The following is an 18130-nucleotide window of genomic DNA, read 5'->3' on the forward strand; positions in this document are numbered from 1 at the left end:
AATTTGAAAATTTTTTCATAGTCACAAATTTTAATGTGTCTATTCAAGATGAATTAAGGCTGTGTTTGTTCCCATAATTTATTTGAATAAAAAATATTGGAGGAAAAACTTTAAAAATTGATTTATGTGTAAGACGTATTTACAGTGCAAAAAGGTCAAACGAAATTCTCTGTAGCGCCAAAAAGAGCGCATTGACCCCTATTTTTTGTTTTGATTTTTAATTAAGCTATGTGTCTAAATTCTAAAAATATACTTGATAAAAAAAATCTCATTACTTTTGATGGCAGGATCCAACCTCCTTAAGCTTAGACATTGAAAATTTCTATTTATTCACAGTTTTCCGGACTTTTCCTTGCCGTGTTTGTAGATACTTATGAGTTGATGGCATGTCTCGTTTTATTTAATGTTGGTTTATCTTTCTTTTTTTCTTTTTACATTGCTTTAAGGTGATCGCAATTTTTTCTGCAGCTATAGTTTAGTGTCGATTTGACAACGGATTAAAGAAAACAAAAGCACCAATACGATATTCTATTTTTTGTTTCATTTCACTCATTACCTTTGACTTTCAAATACTAGTATTCAAAACTTACATTAGAGTTTATATATTGATACATCTGGTTCTTTATAAGTGTTTTAAGGAAAAACATTTTCTATACGTAATAATTTACTGCCAGTATTTGAGAATAAGAAATAATGATACCTGTAGAACATTTATCCACCTTACTTAATTAATCTACTCTCAGTGTTTAAGAATAAGAAATAATGATACCTGTAGAGCATTTCTTCGTCGATTGACAGGTCTCTGTTTGATTGTAGTCACGCTTCGTCATATTACATACTTTTACAGCACATTCCTCAAAAATGGTCTCAGCAGTTACTCCATTTGGGCAACACATCCCAGGCATACGATACCTCAACCCATGACCACATCCAGAGGAACAGTCTGACCATGGGGCCCATATAAAGATGGTACAATAGGTTGACTGAGTACATTTGAATGCGGCATTTGAATACACTATAAGTGTAAGAAATATCAGAACAAATTTCATCATTCTTTCTATTCTCTACCAGATCCACTCTGTTCAAACCACTACGATATCATCAAATTTAAAAGGGACCCAGATTATTTGATCGAGATAAGATTCCTGAACTCTTTTTATCTATAAGAACTGTTTTAAGTAATACATCAAATGATGTTCTAATTTTAAACAGAAGCATCGTAACTTTATCTACAAATAAAATACATACATTTCTATTGTGTCAAGATTTAGCTACAATATTGGTGTTGTCAGTACACGAGGATTAATTCATAGAAAACATTTTTTTAAAAAGAAAAATTGCCAAAGCACTATTTGACTGCAAATAGGAATATCACGTTATTCTTCATATTATGAAAAATTATTTTAAGGAATTAAAAAGAAATCAAGTACTTTGAGATAGTAGCTGAACCATGACCTCTACCGACTTCATCAAATCCTTCCTATCACCGGAAAAAATCCAACACTTATTTACCATATAAAAGGAGCAACATGTGGTTTAGGAATGTTCAATAATTGTCAAATATATGACCTATTGACAGTTTGCATTTGATTTAAACACATGTTCATTGTATATTTAAATTCTGTTAATAAAGCATTGGATTATTATATTTTGAAACTTAATCCGGAATTCTGCTTTTCAAGGTATTAGTATTCCGTTCTGGAGAAGATTTTATAAGATTTTTGCTATATATGTTTATGTAAAACTTGGATTACCTGTATTGGCCCCACCCTAACCCCAGGGGCCATGATTTGAACAATTTAGAATCTACACAACCTCAGAAAGCTTTCACATAATATATAGCTTTTCTGGTCCAATGATACTTGAGAAGAAGATTTTAAAAGATGTTCTTTTATATTTTCAATGTAAAACTTTGATTCCCTATTGTGGCCCTACCCTTTCCTTTAGGGCTATGATTTGAAAAAATTATAATCTTCACTACCTATGAAAGCTTCCACATAAGTTTCAGCTTTTCTGACCCAGTGGTTTTTTGAGAGGAAGATTTTATAAGATTTTCCTATATATTTTATGTAAAACTTTGATTCCCTATTATGGCCTCAGCCTAACCCCCGGGGCCGTGATTTGAACAATTTAGAATCTACACAACCTCAGAAAGCGTTCACATAATTTATAGCTTTTTCTGGTCCAATGGTTCTTGAGAAGATTTTAAAGGATTTTTTCCTATATATTTCAATGTAAAACTTTGATTCCCTATTGTGGCCCCACCCTTTCCCCGGGGGCCATGATTTGAAAAATTTATAATCTACACAACCTAATAAAGCTTCCACATCAGTTTCAACTTTTCTGGTCTAGTGGATCTTGAGAAGATTTTTTAATGACCCCACCCTGATTTGGCCCTTTCTTGATTATCTCCCCTTGGAAGGAGGCTTGGCCCTTCTATTTAACAATTTAAAATTTCCTTCATCCAGGAGTGCTTTGTACCAATTTTGGTAAAAATTGGCCCAGTGGTTCTTGAGAAGAAGTTGAAAATGTGAAAAGTTTACAGACGGACGATGAAAAAGTGGATATCATCCCATTTTGAAAGTTAGTTTGCCAATAACGAATATATTCAATGAAACATCTAAATATGAAATATATTTGGCAGATTCTATGTTGTCTTTTATTTTGAGTTCACTGAGATATAATGAGCCTTTATATAAATGAAAAATGAACATTGTTACTGTAATTGATGAAACATCGTACATGTTTCTAAATATCGAAATTGAAAGCAAAAACCAGAATTTTATTCCCATTTAAAAGTTTTTGACTAAATCCTGTTTCTAACAATGAAATATGAAGATAACGAACAGTATTCAATCTCGAAAGTCCAATGAAACGATACGAATTTGGAGAACAGCAAACAAGGACCTCACAATTTAGAGGTGGGATCAGGTGCCATGGAGGAGTGAGCATCCCCTGTCGACCGGTCACACCCGCCGTGTGCAACTTGTCATTAGCGGAAAAAAACCCTGGAAAAATCCGTAGACAGTTTATTGTATAAGTAATGGTCTAACAATTAGTATGAAAACATCAGTCAGCTTTGACTTAATGATAGGTTGTATGTGCTGAAAAGGTCATTGTATCGACCATAAAACTTGCGAAATGATGACTTCAAACGAGACTGATGATATCCTTCTTTCATCAACTTGTTTGTCAATAGTTTGCCTCGTTTTAGAAATTGTTCTTACGTAGAGCATGTTCTTGCGTATCGAATCAACTGAGAGACATAAACCCCATATGCAGGTGATAAGGGTATATTGCTACGTAATGGAAGTTGACGATTGAAAAGTTGAAGTCATCACGTTTATTATAAAGCTTTGTTGTAGGTTACCATTAACGTCTTTTTCTAGTAAAGACGAGGTCGAAGAGGCGCATAATTTGTGCCCCTGGAAATTCTAAAAGATTGTTAGAAGACATGATCTCTCGGACTATAAAGATATTGTAAATGAGGAACTTCAGAATCTTTTTTATATAAACACTCCAGAGTACTCTGAATATGAATGGCATTTAAACAAAGAAATATTCTAGACGATTAACTACAACTTATATGTATTTCCGAGTTCCATTTTTTTTTTTAAAGAAACATTTGTCAAATGTATCAAAAAGCCAACATGGAGACATAAAAGAATCTTCCTAAGTGTTTGAAATATTTAGTAATACAAAAAACAATAATAATGGCGTCTAATGTGCAGAATATTCTTAAGCTCAAATTTATACACAAGGTACGTCAAAAAGCCTCTGTTCACTAAGTTGAGTAATCCTCCCTTAGATCTAAAATAAATTAAAAAATCTACAATCTATTACTCAATTTGTAATGTAGTCATTAATATCTATCAATTTAATAGGCCAAGATATATCAATATAAAACTTTACTGCATTTTTAAGTAAATAGTGATTTTTGTTCATTAAAACTTCGTTGTCTTTGAACACTTTTCCTGAGGACAATCCAAGGTATGAAATAGACGAGCACAATATTCACACTTTTATATGATATAATTTTGTCAATATCTTTAAAAAACTACACCCTGTGCCTTTTCCCAAAATAAAGGCCTTAAATGTAATCATTTTATCAACAATTGTACATTGTTGACAGTAAGAAAGAGATATAGACCTAGATTAGCTGCAGAGATAGTGAATGAAAAACATGTGGTAAGTTAATCCGGTTAATACACTGTAAAACTGACATCAAATACTTATCACCAGTAAGTATAGCGTGAATACAGACAAATCAGTCATTCTGCCACGTTTGTGAAAACATCTAAAAGAAACTACTTAATGTAAATCTACAGGAGTTTTCAAATTGGTATTCCATGCTGTTCTGTTTTGTAGCATATCTTATGAACAATGCATACAAAAAAAATTTCTGATAGATAAAAACAAAGTTCCTCGTTGAATTCATGTTATTGAAAATGAAAGATAACAAGAGGTCTATGGGCCACATATCACCTGAGCACATTGGCTAGGAAAAAGCAAAAATTAGTTCACTTTTGAAAATTTTACGGGGGGGGGGGGGGCAAACTTAATACACTACCTCAGGATGCTTGCATATTAATATTACTAATCATGGCTTTGCTGTTCTTGAGCAGAAAAGTTTTAAAGACTTTTTCCCCTATGTATCCCTATGTAAAATTTGATCGCTCATTGTGACCCTTCCCTAATCACCCTAAATTTGAACAAAAATTTGAATCAACACTATAAATGATGGATGCTTCTATAATAATATGACTAATCATGGCTTTGCTGTTCTTGAGCAGAACTTCTTTTCAAGATTGTTCCTATATATTCTAAGTAAAACTTCGACCCTCTGTTGTGCCCCCAACCCCTGGGGGTCATAATTTGAACAAACCTGATTCTACAATAAAAGTATCTAAGATTGCTTCTGTATTAATATGACTAATAATAGCTTAGTTGTTCTTGAGAAGAAGATTTAAAACGATATTTCCTTTGCAACATGTATGATCGATCAAGTTCTTACAAGGGATATATAGATTTTCCTTTTACTCTGAGTTGATGATTGGAATGATTATTAGGACCGCTCTGTCTGAAGGTAAATTACTAAAGTACTAAAGTTTTTCTCTTATCTAGAAATGGGGACTGGGTATGGTTCTTCCTGCACTTATTTCTCCCCTAGGTTCCTTTTGATAGATAAGAACCAGGTGTCTCAATCTTCTTCAGATTTACTACACCCAGAACTTAGCATCAATTCTTGCCACTGGTGCTTATAACTTGCCACTGGTATTTATACTTTTATTTTGCTCTTACCCTTATCTTCTTTATTGCTGATTTAAAGGCCAACTTCTTCACCTAGCTTCTGCAAACCCGACTTTCCAAAAGCTTTGCTTTATATACCCTCTGGCCAGTCCATTCCAAGGATTGTCAGGTCAATCCACTATTTTTAAGTCTTAAATGCGTTTTACGCAAATGTCCCTTAAGCATTACACCTATATATTTCTATGTAAAACTTTGGCCTACTGTTGTGGCCTCACCCTACCCCAGGCGGTCATGATTTGAACAAACTTTTTTATTAATATGACTAATAATGGCTTAGCTATTCTTTAGAAGAAGATTTTTAAAGATATTTCCTATATATTCCTATGGTAAACTTTTTGACCCCCTGTTGTGGCCCTGCCCTACCCCCACAGGTCATGATTGGAAAAAACTTGAATCTACACTACCTGAGAATAATTCTATAATAATATGACTAATCATGGCTTTGCTGTTCTCGAGAACAAGATTTTTTAAAAGACATTTCCTATATATTCCTATGTTACATGTAAACTTCGACCCTCTCTGTGGCCCCGCCCTACTCCGGGGGGTTATGATATGAACAAACTTAAATCTAGAGTATGTAATGAAGCTTTCACATAAGTTTCACCTTTTCTTGCCCAGTGGTTCTTCAGAAGAAGATTTTTAAATTATGCCACCAAATTTTCACGAATTATAAAAATTATCTCCCCTAGAAAGAGGTCATGGCACTTCTTGTGAACCAACTTAAATCCCCTTTACCCAAGGATACCAAGGTTAAAATTGGCCCAGTGTTTCTTGAGAAGAAATCGAAAATGTGAAAAGTTTACAGACGACATACGACAGACGGACGCCGGATACTCTTTGATCAGAAAAGCTCACTTGCGCTTTCGGCTCAGGTGAGCTAAAAACTGACGTTTTCTATGAAGAAAAGTACGATCTTTTGCTTCTTTGTACAAACAGGCATATATATAAGTAACGAGGTCGATATGACCTGTTCGTGTCCCGGTGTTACCGAGACATGAATTTTACTTTTTTTTTCTGGAGAGTGGTTTGCACAATAGAGCTACATTTTGTAAACCAGAGAGAGCGAACATGCGAATTTAGGTGGTGACCTATAAACACTGTCTAAGACATGAAATAAAACTTTCATTGTCGGAGAGCTTTAAGGATAACCCCCTTGGTGTTATCATATTTAGAAGATTAAACTCCGCCCTTCCAAGATGTAATTTAACCTGCAGGGTTAGAATAATTCAAGAATCATTCCGACATTGAGGGAAATAAAATGATTATATATATATATATATATATATATATATATATATATATATATATATATATATATATATATATACATACATGTATTTGAAGCGCTTAAAAAGAAAGTTGCGGCAATCATTTAAAATATTTAGACTAGTTCTATGTCTGCAATATTATCCGGAGTCTGTCTAAACACTTTGTGTTTGTGTTTCAATCTGTTGCTGCATTTCCTCATCCCGACAGCACAAATTATAGACAAGCAAACTACAAAGGCAAGTATAGCTGCTACTGTCACGGGGACTGTAATTAGTTCTGAAAAATACAAAATAGGCTATATTTTACAGAACAGGACTGCTGGAAAAAGAAAATTCTATTACTATACGAGCTAATATGCAGCAAAGGTTTGCATACTTGTAATTTGAAAAGATCATAACAAATTTGATCAACTTTTATATCAATATTTACTGATTTTCTTTTTTTTAAAAAGAAGAAGTATCTTATAGTCTGCTAAGCATAAACAACTTTTAAGCTGGACTCCCTCCTTTTTTAATAGAGTAACCTCTTCTTTTATCAGACAGTTACTTCGTTTGCATTCTACTTAATTCTAAAATTAAAATTACCAGAGAGATTGGTTGCTTTTGAACTAGAATTGTGATTTCTCTTCTCTGGATCAGATGCTGTGGTCTTTACGGAGTCGTTAAATTCTGGGCCAAACGTTGCTGTCTTATCAAAAGTTGACAGAAGAAAGATCTTTGTCGTCGATAATCTTAGATGTGATTGATAGACGTCCCTATTTGAAAACATATTCCTAGTGGTTTTATCTGACATGGTAATTCGGCTTTTTACAGATCCTGTTAAATTTAGTGACAAAGTTTCGTTCATAAGAGTTGAAGAAGAATGCGATGAGATTAAGAATGATTCTGTGGAAGTTTTTATTGTTGATGGTGCTTGCTCATGATCAGTAGTTTGATGAGACCTTGCTGAAGTTATAGTCGATGTTGTGCTTGATAAGAACCTCCCTTGTAATAAACTGGTAAATACGGAACCAGAAGTCCCTTTATGCAATGCTGGTATTTCTGTTTTTAGTAAAGAATCTAATATTCTAGTTTTCAATGCTGACGCTGTTAAGTGATTCAATAAGTTAGCTGTTTTACTCTCAATGCTTTGATCTAAAGTTTGTTTTGGTATAGCATGAAACGTTGGTTTATATGTCGGCTCCCATGAAGTTTGTTTTGGTATAGTGTGAAAGTTTGGTTTATTTGGTGACTCCCATGATGTTTGTTTTGATATAGTTTGAAAGCTTGGTATCTTTGCCGATGATGGACTATGAGCTGACACTAATATCCCCAGTCCTGGCTCTGTTGATGAAAGTGAAGCTGATGCTCCTGGTTGCGTTTCTTTTGTTGGGTGTAAATCTAAATTTTCTGATCTTTCTGGTGACAAGAAAGCTTAAGTTGATTTCTCAATTTCTGAGCCTGTTAATGACGAAAAATCTGACGCTACTCTCTTATGCCTTGAACCTGCTTGTAATGGTGGTACACTGGTTATATTCTCAGCTGTCTCAGAACTTGGCAATGATGATGTTTTGGTTTCAGATACACTGAGCGTCTTTTGGTGGATTTCTGAATTTAGTAATTGAGGAAATATTATTTTATTGGACGCCAAAGAAAGCTTCGGTGCAACTTATTTATTCGAAGTATCATTTTTGATTCCTTGAATAATTTTCTTTTAGATGTCAGTGTTTTAAATTCTTTTTGAGACGTTTCCATCGTTTTTGTTTGTTTGTTCATGTTGTTTATCGTCCCTCTCGAGAATGGAGACGCCACCACTTGCCGACTGAGGGCTGCAAATTTAGACCTATACTCGGCACCCAGGGCCGTTGAGCAGCTAGTGAGGGATCTTTCTCGTGCCAGCGATTTATATAGGGCCTCGATTTATACGGTCTCATCTGAAGGACCGGTCTCCACGTCCCGCAGTGGGATTCAAACCCGCAACGTAAGAATCAAGTCCTTACACCGCGACTCTGAAGCAAACACGCTAACCACTGCGCCACGTTTCCATCGTATTTCTTCCTTGCAGTTCAAGGGAAAATGTAGGTGCTGCAGTTGTTACACCTTTCCAGTAAATGTTCTACCAAGCCCCTTTCTTTACTCCTCATTAAAATATTTACTGTAATGAAGGAGAAACTTCAGGAGTACTGTAAAACAGTATATTCGAGAAGTAGTGTTAATCAGATGTGGATATTTAAAAACTCCAAAGAACTTTTGGAAAATTTGAAATCACAAATTTTTACTAAAATCAATAGCATCAAAACGTAAGACTTTTCAACACTTCATACAACCATTCCCCACGATTAATTGAAGTCAAGGCTTTTTGACATCATAGACAGCTGCTTTTTCAATAAAAATGGCACTCGTAAATATACCTACCTTGTCATTGGTCTTTTACAAAATTATTTTGTTAAAAAGCACTCTGACTGTACACACAAGTACACTGAAGTTGATATTAAAAAGATGTTTGAGTTTCTGATTGACAATATCTATGTAGTTTTTGGAGATCAGGTATTCCAACAATCTGTTAGAATTACCATGGGAACCAACTGCGTCCCCTTATTAGCAGACCTATTTTTGTATTCATATGAAGCAGAATTTATTCAAACACTTCTACATGAGAAGAAGAAATCACTTGCTGTGGCCTTAAACTCGACATTTCGATATATCGACGACGTATTATCAATTAACAATAGTTCTTTCATTCATATGTCGACTCGATATATCCCATTGAGCTTGAAGTAAAAGATACCACAGATTCTGACACATCTGTTTCATATTTAGATATTTTCCTAGAAAAAGAAGTTAATGGTAACCTAACAACAAAGCTTTATAATAAACATGATGACTTCAACTTTTCAATTGTCAACTTCCCTTACTTATGTAGCAATATACCCTTATCACCTGCATATGGGGTTTATGTCTCTCAGTTGATTCGATATGCAAGAGTATGCTCTACTTATGAACAATTTCTAAAACGAGGCAAGCTATTGACAAACAAGTTAATGAAACAAAGATATTAACAGTCTCGTTTGAAGTCATCTTTTCGCAAGTTTTACGGTCGATACAATGACCTCGTCAGCACATACAACCTATCATTGAGTCAAATGCTGACTGACGTTTTTCATACTAATTGTTGGGCCATTATTTATACACTGAACTGTCTACGGATTTCTCCGTTATTACCCGATCATGACAAGGAGCACACGGCGGATGTGACCGGTCGGCAGGGGATGCTCACTCCTCCATGGTACCTGTTATCACCTTTAAATTTTGAGGTCCTTGTTTGTTCTGTTTCAAATTTGTATCGTTTCATTGGAATTTCGAGATTGAATACTGTTCGTTATCTTCATATTTCACCTTTCAAGTATTAAAAAAATACAAGTCTTAGATACTGCATCTACCGCCGATGACGTCTCTACATGAGTGATCGAAAAACTTCTCGGATGGGGACGTTAATCAACATACAATCAATCAATGTACCGCATCATTTTAATTTTTGATACTGCCATTCGGTGAGAAATGAACTTCAAGTCCTATTCTTAATTGCAAATAGCATCGTATGACAAAAGTTAAAAATAATCTAAGGCTAAAAAAGATTGCATACACTTTCAAATTGTCTGTAAATTTAAAATTTAACAGTGCCTGTCTGATGACAAATACCAATGTATCTATTTGGCGGTTTTTGTGGGATTTTAATCAATTAATGTGTGATGTTTGAAGCACACATTGACAGAAACCTATTATTTATAAGGTAATATCATTATAAATGTCGCTTTAAGAAAGAGTTTGTAAAAATACCGAGTTTAAAAAAAACAAACCTCTGTAGTGAAAAGTAAAGATGTCTTCTGTAAAGTTACATTCAGCTTGACAATTCAGTTGTACAGTATCTGTTGATTCATTCCTGCTTTTGAAGGGACAACAAACCATATTAAACCTCATCTGGTACCCCCGGGGACAGTTCGCCATCCCGTCACAATCAACCCACAGAGACAAGCGAACTTCACACAAAGCGTAGGTCTCACCTCTGTATCTACAATAGAATACTGTAGACACATCGTGTATTAGTAGAAAAAGAACAATGGTCATCAAAGACATCCTTTCTGTGTTCGATTGCTTACTCAAGTTACATAATGATGTATATATTTGATTTGATAAAAGAAGATTTGAAAACTTTCCTGTTTCCGGCTTGTTACTTGTGAAGTATCCTCTGACAGTACATTATATGTGTGTTTGTTAAAAAGCGAGAATTTTAATCAAACATGTTAATCAGTAGATTATCTTAATATTATCTGGAAAAGGACATTTTTCACATATATATCTATATAAACTTCATAAAATGTCATCTAACATGGAAATGATACAATAAAAAAAACATAAGAGATTTAAAAATTATGATGTAAAGCAAGTAAACCTGTAACTCGAAATATCTTAACGAATAGAAATAATTAAATTTTTGAATTCTAACAATGCATAATATAGCAAAGCCAAAAAATCTCTATACATTCTGTCGATGTTAATTTGAGAGCAATATTGATGAAAACGCATTTATGAATTTTGGATTGGTTTTTGCTAATATCACAAAGTATAGTGCTACTTATATAATTAAACTTTTTGACGTCCATATTAAATTATTAATTAACTTTCATAAAACTTTAATATCTACTGATCGTAGGGAACTTTTCTACCGATCGTAAGAAATTAAAATTTTAACTGATCGTAAGAAACTTAATCTTAGGAAACTTAAATTTCTACTGAACTTACATCCAAAATGTTGTCTTCTCGTTTCTTCTTTCATTCTTACAGATTAAAATGGTTATAAGGTTACAAAAGATATCGCACGCAAACTCTTTATATTACATCAAATCATTTGGGTTTATTGCACCATAGTATATTTTCTGCAACAGTATGGTGCATTTAACTATATAACATTAAAAAAAAATCATGTGGACTGTAAGTTAACAAGGCGCGTGAACATTTTAAAGGGAAACATTGCACATGTAAAGCTTGGAATTACATGCTCAAAGACAGCGTACTGCATTAAAATCACCTACAGAAACATATTTTTAAATAATTATTTCAGCTAGTGTTTGGTTTTATGTATTGAGGAGTGGTACATATTTAACATACTTAAGGTTTGAAAAGTCTGTCAAATAAACATCTTTTCGGGACCTCTTATTATTTTTATAAGAACATTTGATACAAGTTTACTGTCAAAAATCAGATTTTAAACCAAAAAAATTATTCTAGGTGGTAACGTATGCCTATCGGAAATTATGCTCAAAAAATCAAAGATAAAATTTCTAGAATTGATGTCAATTTGCCGATAATGTCCCTCCACTCTTTATTTTCAATGCTCTATTGGTGGCCAAAATAATTAGTGATAATACTCCAAAACTGATCAAAGGATTTGTGACTTTCTGTTCATTATTATTGGTTGTTAGGTTTCTGGGCACAAAGACATCATTGGGAAGCTTTTGTTTTTATGTGTTGTTTTCATATGATAGTATCTGATAGAAATATCGCCATAATTACACAAGATAGAGTCTGATAAAAACATCGCTATGATTACACAAGGTAGAGTTTGATAAAAACAAAAACAAAAACAAAATACATAAGATAGATCTGATAGAAAAACGTGAAGTATATTCAGAATATTCTCAGTCCACTGTATACAGACAAATTAAAAGTATCAAAAGGAAAACGGGTTTGTAATGTTTATAAGATTTTCACAGCATTCTGCAATTATTTTGATTTCACAAGGATCGATCTAATGATCTAGTAATCAAAATAAATATTTGTCAAATGAAAGCGGTTTTGTTGTTCAGGTTTAGATGGATGATTCAAAATAACACTGTTACAATAGAGCGTGACCGAGTATGAAAATATAATAAGGTCTTAAAAAAGGATATAATCCGCTGGGCGTGTAGAATATTGAAGGTATTTAAAAGGTAAGTGTTAATTATAGCACCTCATGGTGGGTCATCGGGAACCTCCTTATAATAGGTAAAAAAAAAATACCTAGTCAAAAACGCACCTGCAGCTTTGAATCCCCAATAGGTCATTTTATGTTTTTCAAATGTGTAATTAATGTCCTAATCCTAGTTCTGAAATGTGTCTTTTTTAATATTTCAACTGAATACTAAATCTTTTTATTGCGCTTTTTACCAATTTTATGTCAAATAAATATTTTGCAATATTTGAGAAATTCCTCCTCAAATATAAATTTTTATTCCGCCTTTGTTCAATGAACCATAAAGAAAACAATTGCACTATAACATTATTCATGTCAATTAATTCTATTGTAGATGCCTAAAAATTTTGCCATTTTGTTTTTATTTTGAAAATTATCAAACTTAATACAAATGTTCGACTCATGTTTTATATATATATCTTTGAAACAAATGCTCTGAAAATACCCTAATTTCTATGACATTAGTTGAATTCGTTACAGTAAATGTAGTTTTTAATCACAAAGTATAATGCAATAATTTATTGCAAGATAGGCTCTAGATCTAAACTTGAAAAGTTATCTATTATTGAAGAAAATTACATCTAAATAAATAAGTAAGACTTGAGGAGTTTTCATTTCCTATTGTGTTTCTCATCTACAGATCTTTTATTCCGCCTTTGTTCAATGAACCATAAAGAAAATATTCAAGTCAAATAATTCCGTCATGCATGTAAAAAGTTTTCTAAAAAATACATCTTGAAGCCAAAATACTCCAAAGAACAGAAAGAATAATAACGAAGGAAAACATTTTTTCTTAATCTTTATGAAATTCTCGCCTTCAACCTATCAGTAATTCTTTAAACATTGTGTTCAATTAAATCTTGACAAATCTAAAGATTTGTCAAGATTTATCAAATCAAGCGTCATTTGTGCTTCATTAGCCTTCTTTGTGTTCTTATTCTGTTGCGAAAGATTCGTTTATCAATTTTATTGATTAAAAAACCGTGGGCATTTTCCCTTTAATTCTATTTCTATAATCGATACGGTTTGTATTCATATACACAATAAAAACAATGTGACAAGTGTCAGAAGTATATCAATAGATTTTAAATTAAATGCATATTGTGATGAGGGTCTCCATTACACGATTATACTTTGACATTATAATCTGATATTTTAATTTTATTGGCTGGTATTATGACATTATATGCTGATATTTTATTTTCATCTGCCGATACTTCTTATTTATACAATGATACTTCAATATCATATGTCGATGTTTTATCATATGATGATACTTTAACATTATAAGAAATGATACTCTGACATTACATGCTGCTGATATCTGACATTAAATGCTGATGATATCTGACATTATCTGCTGATGATATCTGACAATACATGCTACTGATATCTGACATTACATGCCGATGATATCTGACATTAAATGCTGATGATATCTGACATTAAATGCTGATGATATCTGACATTAAATGCTGATGATATCTGACATTAAATGCTGATGATATCTCACAATACATGCTACTGATATCTGACATTATCTGCTGATGATATCTGACATTGAATGAAGGACTTTCTAGAATTAGCATTTGAGAATTTAATCGAAAGTAGTTCTCAATCACTACTGAGCATTGTGTCATTTATGGCATAATTATGCTATTTGAATTTAGTTTTCTAAAAAAGAGTGAGTTTTCGAAAATAAATAAAGACGATACTATAACAGAAATTACAGATCGAAATGATTAACGATGTGGTGAAAATATTTTGAGACACATTCGATTAGATTCATTATCACAAGGCTATTTGAAATACAGGTACTTCAAATTCTTGAACAATTTACAAAAAAAAAAAAAAAAAAAAAAAAAAAAAATTAAATAAATAAAAATTTAAAAAAGGTGTTATTTTTCCCCTTTTCAAAATATATGTCTTCATCAACACGTTGCCTCCCAGTTTCGCCAATAAATGAAGCATGTTTTCCGCCTACATGTACCTTGTCTTGCTTTTCGGAAGTTTCGTTTTTAAATATTTTCCCAAAATAGAATAAATTACATTAGAAAATGACAAAAAAATAGATATTATAAGGTATCGTTATAAAAGGTCTCAGCAAGATGATAGATGTCGAAAAATCATCATATGATGTCAAAGTATCATCATATGAGGTTAAAGTATCATCATAAAATGTGAAAGTATCATCATATAATGTTAAAGTATCATCAAATGATGTTAAAGTATCATCATATAATGTTAACGTATCATCATATAATGTTAGAGTATCATCATTTGATGTAAAAGTATCATCATATAATGTTAAAGTGTCATCATAAAATGTTAAAGTATCATTATATAATGTTAAAGTATCATCATATAATGCTAAAGTATCATCATATAATGTTAAAGTATCATCATATAATGTTAATGTATCATCATATAATGTTAGAGTATCATCATATAATGTTAGAGTATCATCATATAATGTTAAAGTATCATCATATAATGTTAAAGTATCATCATATAATGTAAAAAGTATCATCATATAATGTAAAAGTATCATCATAAAATGTTAAAGTACCATCATATAGTGTAAAAGTATCATCATATAATGTTAAAGTATCATCATAAAATGTTAAAGTATCATCATATAATGTTAAAGTATCATCATAAAATGAAGATCTATCATCACAACATGAATGTTATCCAGATAGGGCAGTTGAGGCATTCCAAAGTCTCATGTTATTATTTACTTCACATACTGTTATCAATTAAATATATCATCATGCAATTAGATATACTATTTACGATGATTTTCGTGTAATTTTCAATATCAATTACCTTAATTTTAAAAATATCTAGAGTAGACTTTTGTCACATATGTATAAATAAAAATAGCATTTCTTAAAACATTGCATGCAATCATTTGCTGTTGAAATTTGTACCATAAGGCTTGAGCTTTTAATTCCTATTTTTATTAAACTGAGTATATGCAATAGTTAGTCCCTCTCAGTTTTATATAGTATATAGCATTATTTTTAAATATTATAGTGTTAGATACCTTTATATGATTTTCTTTTTAAAAAAGTTGCCTAAATACAATAAATGTCATTTTAAATAAGTTTAGGACCATACCAAACACTGAAGTAGTCAATGAAAGAAAAAAAAAACAGAACAAGAGGCCAAGGGGCCACAACGCTTACCAGAGTCCCTTTTGTCCCCCTGCTCATCATCAGCAGATATTTTAATTTCTCTCTTTAATTTAATAAGAACGATGACTCCATTTTATGGACCGAAATCTAGCCCTAAGGGAGCTATGATATCAAATAAGGGGGGGGGGGGGGGGCAGTGAATGATAAGAAATTTTTCGAAGTCTACAGCTACTACAGGTAAAAATGTAATTGACACGAAATATATATGGCAATATTAACATGAAAATGAAACTTTGTCTGCAACGTACACACTAACAAATCAGCTGATATACAAGCAAATCAAAAAAGATCCCCAAAACAGTAAATAAAAAGGTTTTTTGACTTACATGCAATATTTTTTAGTAAAAATAGGTCAATCTACATGTGACTCAGTCTTCATCAGTGAGTCATCGAATAAACAGACAAACCAAACGTCAGCTCATCAATTTCAAGCACAGCAAAAGAGTCTGGAAAACAGGCAATAACTAGACATTTTCATCATTTTCAAACACAGCAAAAGAATCTGGAAAACAGTCAACAATAAGAATTTTCATCATTTTCAAGCACAGCAAAAGAGTCTAGAAAACATTTAATAAATTGAAATTTTCATCATTTTTCAAACACAGCAAGACAAGAGTCTGGAAAACCGTCAATAATTAGAAATTTTCATCATTTACAAGAACAGCAACGGAATCTGGAAAGCAGTCAGTAATTAAAAATTTTCATCATTTACAAGCACAGCAATAGAGTCTGAAAAACAGTCAATAATTATACATATACATTATTATGACAGTAACTTGATCCGAAGAGCCGTATCACGTCGAGTTGACAGGCGCGGATCATCAGATCAAACGAGACGCGAAGCGTCGAGTTTGATCTGATGATTCGCGCCTGTCAACGAGACGTGATACGGCTCTTCGGATCAAGTTACTGTTATAATGATAAATTTATTATATACCCCCCTTACAACTAGCAAAATATAGTTTTAAAAAAACTTTTGAGATCAATTATATAAGATTTTCCCATTAAACAAAGCATTTTGTCAAGGAACTTTTTGATGCGCATGAAAAATAACGTCACGTTTCTGTGTACTACGTCATCAATTTCAGAGAGGGGTGATATGGATTCAGAAAACCACAGTGTGGTGATCCGAAAAGCTGGATCACACCGTCACGTGATTATACGAAATCTACAGTAAAATTGAGTAATACACACTTGGGTATATAATAAATTATTATATACCCAACTGTTTGTCACTCAGTTTTACTGTTGAATTTATGCAATCACGTGACGGTGTGATCCGACGTTCCGGATCACCACACTGTGGTTTTCTGAATCCATATCACCCCTCTCTGAAACTGATGACGTAGTACACAGATAAATGACGTTTTTATTCTCGCGCATCAAAAAGTTCCTTGACAAAATGGTTTGTTTATGATGTTTAAAAGTTATGCAATTGATCCAAAAAGTTTTCTTTTATTATATTTTGCTAGTTGTAAAGGGGGTATATAATAAATTTATCATTATAACAGTAACTTGATCCGAAGAGTCGTATCACGTCGAGTTGACAGGCGCGGATCATCAGATCAAACGAGACGCGAAGCGTCGAGTTTGATCTGATGATCCGCGCCTGTCAACGAGACGTGATACGGCTCTTCGGATCAAGTTGCTGTTATAATGATAAATTTATTATATACCCCCCTTACAACTAGCAAAATATAGTTTTAAAAACTTTTGAGATCAATTATATAAGATTTTTCCATTAAACAAAGCATTTTGTCCAGGAACTTTTTGATGCGCATGAAAAATAACGTCATGTTTCTGTGTACTACGTCATCAATTTCAGAGAGGGGTGATATGGATTCAGAAAACCACAGTGTGGTGATCCGGAAAGTCGGATCACACCGTCACGTGATTGTACGAAATGTACAGTAAAATTGAGAGATACACATTGGGTATATAATAATTAGAAATTTTCAAAGTCTGACAACTAATTTCTTGAAAAATCGTCCACTGAAATGAAACTCGACCCTCATTTATAAGTCGTCAATATAAAGAGACACAAAATTCAGCTCAGTTTCTATAAGCATGGCAACTACTGTATAAGGGGGGAATAACATTCATCAAACTGCGATCGTGTCTGAGGAGAGAAAAACGTCAAAATTACAACTCATGAAATTAATCCTCTATACAGTAACTCTGGAATTAAACTAGCTATGGCGGAACGACAGAATGACGGATGGAAAGCGTACCATTAAATACCCGATCGTTTTATGGCGGAGGGCATACAAACATGGAAAATTTTGAACAAGGTACTATATGTTTAGTTCTAGACCCAAATTTCAGTCCCATTTATTCTTTCAAATCATTTAGGAGGTTCATTG

The sequence above is a fragment of the Saccostrea echinata genome, unplaced genomic scaffold (genome assembly GCF_033153115.1).
Source record: "Saccostrea echinata isolate AGI-Se365-2 ecotype Australia unplaced genomic scaffold, CSIRO_AGI_Sech_v1 ptg000030l, whole genome shotgun sequence".
In the NCBI taxonomy this organism is placed as follows: Eukaryota; Metazoa; Mollusca; class Bivalvia; order Ostreida; family Ostreidae; genus Saccostrea; species Saccostrea echinata.